This window comes from Amphiura filiformis, unplaced genomic scaffold (genome assembly GCF_039555335.1).
Source record: "Amphiura filiformis unplaced genomic scaffold, Afil_fr2py scaffold_76, whole genome shotgun sequence".
In the NCBI taxonomy this organism is placed as follows: domain Eukaryota; kingdom Metazoa; phylum Echinodermata; class Ophiuroidea; order Amphilepidida; family Amphiuridae; genus Amphiura; species Amphiura filiformis.
Genome location: NW_027305540.1, coordinates 78397 through 88651, shown reverse-complemented (window position 1 = coordinate 88651; position 10255 = coordinate 78397). Strand labels below are relative to the sequence as shown.

The 10255-nt window shown below is 34.3% G+C and overlaps 1 long non-coding RNA gene across 1 annotated transcript; it reads right to left on the bottom strand.

Moving 5' to 3' along the window:
- Nucleotides 1-297: 297 nt before the first annotated feature.
- On the bottom strand, nt 298-9297 carry LOC140144726 (uncharacterized). The gene is made up of 4 exons (XR_011857923.1): nt 9090-9297; nt 3436-3601; nt 2862-2967; nt 298-2001 (listed from the first exon to the last, which is right to left on the bottom strand). It is a non-coding gene; the product is annotated as an uncharacterized lncRNA (long non-coding RNA).
- Between the last annotated feature and the right edge of the window lie 958 nt (nt 9298-10255).

Sequence of the window (10255 nt, the reverse complement as noted above, 5' to 3'; positions counted from 1 at the left end):
ACGATCAATTTAGAAAAGTTTGACCTTTCGTATCATGGATTTTTTCTTTTTTTCACAAAAAAATAGGTCTTTGGGGAAAAATTCCATATCTTCAATATGGAAAGTCAAAATATTCAATTGATCGTCGGGTTTTCCTCCCAGCTACATACACTTTAAGAATATATCATTAGATTTATAACATTTACTTCGAGGACTGTTAATATCAAAAATGTGAACAATATCAAATTTTAATAATTTGTCATAAAATTTGTATTATACCGTTAATTTAAAAAAGAAAATTATTTGATATCAGAAAGACATTCTTCGTATTCAGAATGCAATTCGATATGTCTGATGTGCTCTCATGTCCCACAAAAAATACTGTCGAAACGCTCAAAACGCTCATTCCAGATCCCTTAATGTCATTAAACACGTCAAATAATTTGAATACGCATAGTCTAGTCTCAAAGATAAAATAAGTTCAATTGAAGTGTTGTGTGAAAACTCCTCAAATTGAATTATTACCTCTTTACTAGTGTCCCCAAATACAACGTAAAACCACTAATTTACATTGTTTACACAACATACAGATAATATCATCACTTCCGTTGCTGATGGGCAGAGCGATTAACTGTAAACCGTTGACAAGAGCGTACTTGCGCGATTGACAAGGCGCAACTTGCGAGTATGGCGACAGAAATAACAACACGTACGGCGTGTAAAGCACACATAGTAGGCCTACGCTTCGGATCGGAGGCGCATTGTGAACATCGCGGAAGTATGCTCTCGTTTTACAGCAAATTAAAATCACGGTATAGTTACTATAATCGATAAGTCGCTATAATCTGAGGCAGAATTTAAAAGTCCGAGTACATTTTCGGTCTGGTTGGCAGGATGTCAGACGCAAATTAGTCTTTTTAATTCGGGCTCAGATTATAGCATGCCCTCGAGCGTCAAGTCGCAAGCCATACATGGCCTTTAATGCAACTTTGACCAAAGGGCCGTTCATATTACGCCGCAATTGCGGTGCGGTGCGGTGCCGCACTGCAGAATACTTCAATAAATGAAGTTCAATACATTTTAACTTGGAAATGCGACGAGTAGCGTTGAGTTGAGGCAAAAAGTAATCGATTTATCGGTACCGCATCGCACTGCATTGCGGCGTAGTTTGAACGGACCTCGACGCTGCAACAATAAGGCTTTGAAGTATGACGGGCACAAATGGAGATGGTGTACTTTTATTTGGGTAATCTTGTGTATGCTTTCTTTCAGCATACAAAAGATTACCCAAATCAAAGTACTCCCTCTTTTGTGCCCGCCATACTTCAAAAAGGCTTAATATAAATCAGCGATTGTGGAAACGCACTCAGCGAATACTAGTGTGATTATCATGGAGCTATTAAATACACTGGTGAAGTGACGTAGTTAGTCGGATTAACTACCATAGCAATAGATGAATAAAATTTTGACTGTATCCCCCGTATGCCTACAACGTCCATGCGGTACCGATGCATTGAACCATATATTATGTCAAAGAAATGCTAATCACTTGCACCTGTAAGATTAGCCTGTTTGAAAAGAGCGGTATTGTATTCAATCTATTATATGATTGAAGACAGGTGATGAGTGCAACCTGCTGTAGTGCAGAGCGATCTATTCAAAAATTGTATTCATCTATTGCTATGGTAGTTAATCCGATTAGGACGTCACTTCGCCAGAAACAAAAACATCTTAACATGCTTATGAGAAATGTTTTAAAATAAAAGTCTGATATATAATCACAGCTATTTTAAACTTAAACCTTATATTTATCGAATATATATACTTCAATAGACAGTGAGCACCTTGTCCGACAATGTTGTAAAACTAGCATGTTTACCAGTACAGTGCCTGTGGTCTCCAGTTTCAATGTGTCCCCTAGTCTTGTTCTTCCTCTTCCTGTTGGGAGCCACGTTCATTTTCGCCGCGCTCATCATCCTCCAATTCCCCTACAGGTACCGCTGCATCCACATTCCCAGCTTTCTATAGATAATAAAATGGAAAACAATCTATTTATAAGCATGATCATCATTTTGGGAAACATCATTTTTTAAATTGAACTGAAACCCGATTCCCCTAAATCTATCAGCTCACTAAAATAGCAGCCATGACAAAATATATATAAATAGGCATAAGAAATTCTATGAATAAAAAAATACTATCAGGTTATGGTCACCCTTAGATATCCAGACAACTTATTTATATTATCAGTATCATTAATTCTGAGTAATTTTCAAGGTCTGTATAAACCATAACGAAATCATAATGCGCGCGTGGGGGTGTGTGTGGGGAGGGGGCATGAACCTAAGAGAAGTGAAAATAAACAAAATGCTCCATAGAGAAAGAAACATCACGTAGGTGTGTGAAATGTAAGGACAAAAAAGTATGCCTCAGATACATTTGGTAAAATAGCTTTGTGCTATGCTTTATTATTTTTTTAAACATTATTTTTAAAAGAAAATGAGCTGTGCGATATGCGATATTTTTTTCATTTTACATTCAACGAACAATATTTATGCACTTTTGATATTCAGATACAGAAACATAGTAATACACTGCAAAAACAGTGTCTAGAGATTGAACACTGTTTTTTTGTCCTCAATTTGTAAATACGTTTAAAACCTAAACACCAATGTCAAATTTCAAAACATCATATGTTTAATATCTAAACACATTAAGACATATTAATTCCTAAACATGTTTAGCATTTAAACGTGTTTACAAAATAGAGGACAAGGTGGTGTCTAGAATGAGTGCTTATATTATAATCCCTAGACATTGTTTTAGGCCTACATGAATTAAATAAATGAATTTGGCATTTCAGCAATGATATTTGAACTTACTTTATACTTTTTCCACCTGGAAGATTTGGTGTTCTTTTCAGATAATCTCCAAGTCCCTTCTCTATCTCAACCTCCTTAGCTTGAGGATGATTCTTCATGCAAGCTTCTATAGAAAGGTGGAAATGATATGAGTTCAGTATTAAATTAAACTCCTTTATCAAAATAAACGGTCTGTATCTCAATATTAGGATTTTCCAAAAGCCTACATGTCGACGTGTTACCATACGTGCGGTCTGTGGTCTTAGGGGAAATATTTTTATTTGAAAAGTATATGAATAAAGTATACACATATAATCTAAAAAATAAAAAAAAAAAACCAAGTTGGAAACGTATGTCCGATTTAGGGTCAGATTTAAATATCCATATTTTAATTTTATAGTCACAGAATATGAGTATATTACACCCACTATGATTGGTTCAGACAGCATGACAAATTATATGCATTCTGTTTAGGCTTAGCCGATCTTAGCTCTATGGAAGCTTATGGATCTGTTTTCTCACCCAAAAGGAAAGGCCTGCGTGATTTGACATATTATGTTAATCATAGATTGTATCTTGGGCCTATGAAACTTACTGACGATAACTTTGTAGAAACTTGAAAGGGCTATCTTTAATGCTCAGCTTGCCTTTTCTCCCTATACACTGTAGGAGGACCACAAATTGTTCGTTCCCAGCTTCCTCATCATCCTCCTGATGGTTTCGTTGAGATCATGTCCTCCAACAAGACTAAGGTGTCGTATCTGGAATAAAGACATATGAATCAAAGCTAAATATTTTAATGCATTATCGCATGGAATTTGGAAGTCAATATCGTTTATGATGTTGCCGTTGTTGATGGTTCAGTATCTTGTGATACTTTGACCCACAACTGAATAAAGTTATTGTGATTTTCATCGCAAGTGCAAAATGTCAAACATAGGCCTATTTTGAATTATGGCCTATTTATAAATGATCATGATTATTAGTACTTCAATTGTGTAAATCAACCACAATTTCATATTGTGTACTTTTGAACACACGAAAATTGCATCTTAATTCATAATTTTGTTTTTAAAGCTAGTATAGGGTGGAGGCAAGGGAACATTTTGCACAGGTTATGATTGTTTGGTATAAAATGACAGTTCCTGAGAAATATTAAAATATTTAAAGAACCTCTCGTGTCTATTCGATATTCCTATATTAAAATACATGTATATAGAAATATTTTTGGCTGAGTGGAGTTTTAATATAAAACCACATGCGGCCCTCATGTGCATGTTTTGCAAAAAGCAAAACTTATAGTTAAGGGCTGGGGTATGAACGTTTGGACAGTATTTTATTGTGGGACATTAGAGCACATCAGACATATCGAATTGCATTCTGAATACGAAGAATGTCCTTCTGATATCAAATAATTTTGATTTTTTGAAATTCGCAATGTAATACATATTTTATGGCAAATCATTAAAAATTGATATTTTTGATATTTAACAGTACTTGAAGTAAATTTTATAAATCTGATGATTTATACTTGAAGTGTATGTAGGTGGGATAAAAAGCCGACGATCAATTGAAAATTTTGACCTTTCGTATTGAAGATATGGATTTTTTTCCCAAAACACCAAAAAAATAGGTCTTTTGGGAAAAAATCCATATCTTCAATATGAAAGGTCAAAATTTTCAATTGACCGTCGGCTTTTCGTCCCTGCTACATACACTTTAAGAATATATCATTAGATTTATATAATTTACTTCGAGGACTGTTATATATCAAAAATTTGAAAAATGTCATATTTTTATAATTTGTCATGAAATTTGTATTATTGTATATTGTGATTTTCAAAAATGAAAATTATTTGATATCAGAAAGACATGCTTCGTATTCAGAATGCAATTCGATAGGTCTGAGGTGCTCTCATGTCCCACAAAAAATACTGTCGAAACGCAATAAACGCTCATTTTAGATCCCTTAAGAGTGCACCAAAATATTGACATAGTTTTTTTGTATTTCAATCAGGTACAATAAAAAGCTATCTTGTCATGTTTCTTTACAAAGTTCTAATTGATAACTAACTAAACAGCAGATTGCGTAACTCTATATCACTCTTTAAACAAATGATAAACTTCAATGTTGCAAAATATGGAATATGGATATTTTTCGACAATGTTCTTAGCACATCGAAAAATGTTTCAACAGAACGAAGGACAATATCTTGAACTTCTGAACCAGCAGTTGCCAGACCTTAAGGCCTATATGATTTTATGACATGTTACATGTACAAAATAAGTAATTGCTTTATCTTTAGTAATTATCTTGCTTTTAAAACTTTATACGAAGGAGAACAACTAAGATTACAAGAGATGGTAATCTAATACTAATGGATATGCGTTTTCCCAGTCGCCACCCAAACAGGGTGGTGGGTTATGTATTTTTAAATTGTGATCTGTTTAATTGATAAAATGTCATAGTTTGTTTTGGTGTCATTTGAAAGCTAAAACACCACTAACATTAGTAACTCCAGCAAACACAAAACGTTTTCGACATCATTCGCAAAAGGTTATAAAAGGTTGTCGGAAAACGTTTAAATGTCGGGTTATATAAAGGGTACATTAATGGTGTAAAACGTTTTCTTAACATTAAATAACATTTGTTGGTAATTTACTGCACAGCAAACACAAATGTTTACAAAAAACATTTAAATGTCGGGTTATATAAAGGGTATAAAAACGTTTTAATAACATTCCAAAATTTTTTTGAAAACTTGATACAAAACATTCGAAACAGAATGTTATTTTGAGGTTGAAAAAATATTTTGCAAAAAATGTTTGCCCAAAATATTTACAATAACGTTTTAAAAATGTTTTCACGACCTTTATATAACCCGACATTTAAATGTTATTAAAACGTTTTGTAAAAAACATTTTAAGAACATTTCTGTGTTTGCAGGGTGCAAATATTTTAACATAATGTTATTTAGGTGTTGACAAAATATTTGGCCAAAAATGTTTGCAAAAATAGTTTACAATGACATTTCGAAAACATTTTAAAAATATTGTTGTAGTGTGTTTTCATACAAAACGTTTTAAACGATTTCATGACCTTTATATAACCCGACATTTTAATGTTATTAAAACATTTTACCGGAACCAAAACCCAAAATATAACTTATTTAAAACGTTTTAAAAACGTTTTTGTGTTTGCTGGGAACAACCCTGTAAATATGAACAATGTAGCTTTTCAACTACTGGAGATGTGTGGTTGATCGAAAGTTGTGAGGGAAGGATGGGGAAGAGGAGCACACAAAGTCTATTCGCTACTTGCACGGTTCCGCCATTATGCACTATGTGCGGGGAGAGCCTCGAACTGGCAGCATACATGAAAGGAAGAATTATGTAACCTTACACAGAACGTTATGACTAGTTCAATTCCCATTCATGTATGCTGCCAGTTCGAGGCTCTCCCGCACATAGTGCATAATGGCGGAACCTGCAAGTAGCGAATAAAACAGGGCGTTTCGCATGTGTAACTTGAATAAATTAATGACTACAGGGGCTACATGAACTTGATTTTGGTCTTAATTTACAGCTAAAAAATTCTACTTGTTGTTTTTAATCATTTTGAACTCTTATGCATGCATACCTAGGGCTAAAGAATCGTACTGGTCATCGATCTCTTTGATTTTTTTAATTCAGTGCTTTCAGGCAACACAAACCTAATTAATTACACTAAAAATAAAAACAAATGTGTTCCACTTCCAAGCAATCAATATACATCATTATTCATTTGCAATCATTTCATAAATATTCCAACATTCCATTGTTTAGGGCAAAAATTAGCGTACTTGAACTTCTCTGGGTAATATATGATTTATAGGTCATACCATCTGTTGTTTTTAACCATGGACTTGGAGTTTGTGACTAACCCAGAACATAGGTCAAGACTGAGGTGGTACAGGGGAAGTTCTGGGTGCACAAAATACACCTCTGGGTGCAATAACCGGCAACATGATAATCATTTCAATGGATTTCCAGTAAACCCTTCTGCCTGAATTTAAAGCAATTATTCAAATTATGAGGTTTTGGGCGCTAAATACTCCCTATTAATCACATATTGCTTACATATTGGGTAACCACGGCCACTCTTTTTTGCACTTGTAATTAATAATGTTACTTCTCACGTGTTCTGTTTTTATACTTGATGACTTCTCTTACTACTTTCAGGAATTTGCCTGTGTAAATATACATGATATAGATGAGAATAATAATATTAGGCATGTCCACTAAAAATTGAAGTACTTTTAAATTGATTCAGACCTAACTTATTGGCTGGGAATTGATGAAAGAAACATTTTGGCGTTTAAATAATCTTAATCGGACGTTTCATTCCAGAGATATGGCCTTTTGAGTGTTACGGTTTTATATAGGGCTGCTAAATAGAAAGTGCAATTTTAAGGTACTTTTTCTTAATGTATTTATTAACTATCTTATCTGGAACATTATATTTGCTTATAACAACATGAAAATAAGATCATCCTGAAAATTTAATCGATTTTGTTGACAAAAAAAAAAAAATATAAGACCTCAAAACCCATGGTTTGTTTGGTGAAACCGCAAGCATGATCATAGATGGCCGCCATGGAAAATATCTCCATAGAGGACATGAACAATAAGTGCATTATTTCAAATGAATGGCGGTACACTGTAAAAACAGTGTTTAGCGATTAAACACGTTTCTAAACACAATTTTGCCACCACTTTGTAAACATGTTTAAAAGCTAGACATCATGTGTCAAATTTCTCAACATTGGTCAGTGATGGTGTTTAATTTCTAAACATCTGACATCCATATTCTAAACATAAAGTTTCTAAACACATTCTTGCCACCACTTTCTAAACACTGTTTTTACAGTGTAGTCTTAAACATTGTTCAATCTTTTACGGTCAGCACATTTTATCTTCAAAAATTATTATATTTCATCATGGCATAAGTTTGGTAACATTAATCACTGCCAATTTTGAGAAATTTGCTCCAACTCAAAGTTTATCTTTACTACATTGAGCAATACACTGTGTGCATGGAAGCCATGATGGTCCCCGGTTTTTATACTCCCTATGAAATGGACATGGTAGTAAGAAGTGCACGGGGAAGTGCATGATTTGAGATGGGCCGCGGTAGGCTTAAACATTCTTAAATTTCTTAACATCCTACACATTTTGTCTTCATAAATAGTTAAATTTTATGAGTATGTAAGTTTGCTTGTCTGATTCACTCCAAATTTGGAGATAATTGCGTTTGAACACCTGATGCACGGAATGGTGTCACTTCAACCTGTTGTAGTTCTCATCTCATTAAATTTTTCATTAAAAAAGTTGATCTCTTCATGCAGGAAGGTCCTCTCTATTTACTGACCAAACAGGAAAAAGTTTGGTGAATGTTTTCTGGTGGAATCAGGAATTTCTTGAAACACCCTGATATAGGCCTACATTTGGATCAAAACAAGTATGTACGCCATTTAACATGCCTGGGATTTCTTGTATCGATCAGTTTCTCCATAGACAATACGTGTGTGAGTGCACGCACACAGTAAATGAAAAATCGTTCTAGTGGAAACTGTATTGAGAGTGGGCATCCCTAATAATATAGCCTACTTGTAATTAAATCAGGTACTAAGTTGTCCGACGATCTGATGATCGAGTGTCATGAGTGTCATGCTAATCTAATACTCATCTAACACATTATGTCAGATAGACTTATGAAATAGGTATAACAATTTGACAAACAAGACAAAACTCAAGTCAATAAACCACCTTGAATTTCAATCAAATAATTAATTGTAGGCACGGCCTTTCGATTCTGACAACATCGCCGATCTTTTTTAATTTTGAGATTGCAATTTTATAAAGCTTTCAATCACGACGAATAGGCCAGCTATACGAATGCATCACGAACATACAAGTATTTTATTTAGTAGTACCAATACGGAATTAAACCATGAATATCATCAAACCTTACAACATACTTTTAAGTCAAGAATGGTAAATAATTAGAAAAACAATATCCTATTAAAAACATCTTAAGTCCTCAGCTTTTAAAGACTTTCCTCGAATTCAAATTACATCAACCGTCATTATATTGTGGATGCCATATGTTACTCATTGTACTTAAAACTTCACTGATTAAATTGACTAAAAACATACACGCTTTAACATGTTTAATGCAAATATAGTAATAATAAAATACAATCTTACCTTTGTTTGGTAGAACTGAAAGAAACAGATGCAAATAGTTCCTTTTGATGAGCAACTTGATGTATATTCCTTAGAACAGCATGCCAGCATAAACGATCGTGTGAAACGTATAATTTTTCACATTCCAGGTTTGAATTTTGGGTTGCCAGACGATTCACAAAACCATAAAACTTTTATATAGGTCACACTTAAAGATGTCAAGCAAGTCAAACACCGGGTCATACATCACAATCTCTAAGACACAGTTCCTCACTAACCAGCAGCTTATGCTAGGCTTAGGCTGACTTTAAAATGTTGGTTGCAAAAGCTTAACTCTACAAATTGATATCAACGTCCGAGAAGTGATGTTGTCGAATGCATATAATTGAACCGTGCTGTGATGAAGAGATTGTTATAATAAAAAGGACTGCGTGAAACACTTGCCAAATTAGGTACATGTTTCCTGATTGATGCACATATAATAAAGAATTAAACAGTTAAACTTGTATTCATCAACAATATACAGACATCATTGACTTCACAATTGCTGGGATTTATATGCGCGCACAGCAGGCGAACATTAAGTTTCATATTTTGAAGTGAAAGTTGATACACATTTGGGTTCATTTCCCACGAAGCGCGCAAAAATATGCAATTTTACACTATTTTATACCAAATCAAGGCGTTTAATGCTATCTATAAACAACAAGGAATTTTTCTTTCACTTTTTTCTTCTTTGAGATGTCGGGGGGGGGAGGGGTTGTCATAAGAATTCAAGGAATTATTTAATCCCTGATTATGTGTATCTTGTCTTTTTTTTTACTTTCTTCAATCCTTCGATTCCGTCCTTTTCCTCAGTCATCTGACATGATAGCTCCTCTTTTTCCTTTCTGTTAATTGCTGACGTACCAGATATCAGGGGTATGACATAGACAAATTGCTTTTTACCGGTCAAGTTTACGGGGAGATGCGCGTATTATTCACACAAATCTTGTTATACTATTTTAGCCCCCAATCACGGTGAATTGGATGTGAATATGAAGGTGAATTTGAATTCGATGAAGTACGCGGAGCGCGAGAAAATTTCAATTCTAAACTAGACCAGGGAAGTGTTTGCCGAAAACGGGGTGGGGGTGACATTTGATATCCCAAAGTGTATGCGGACGTGTCCCCGCTGTCCCCCAGGA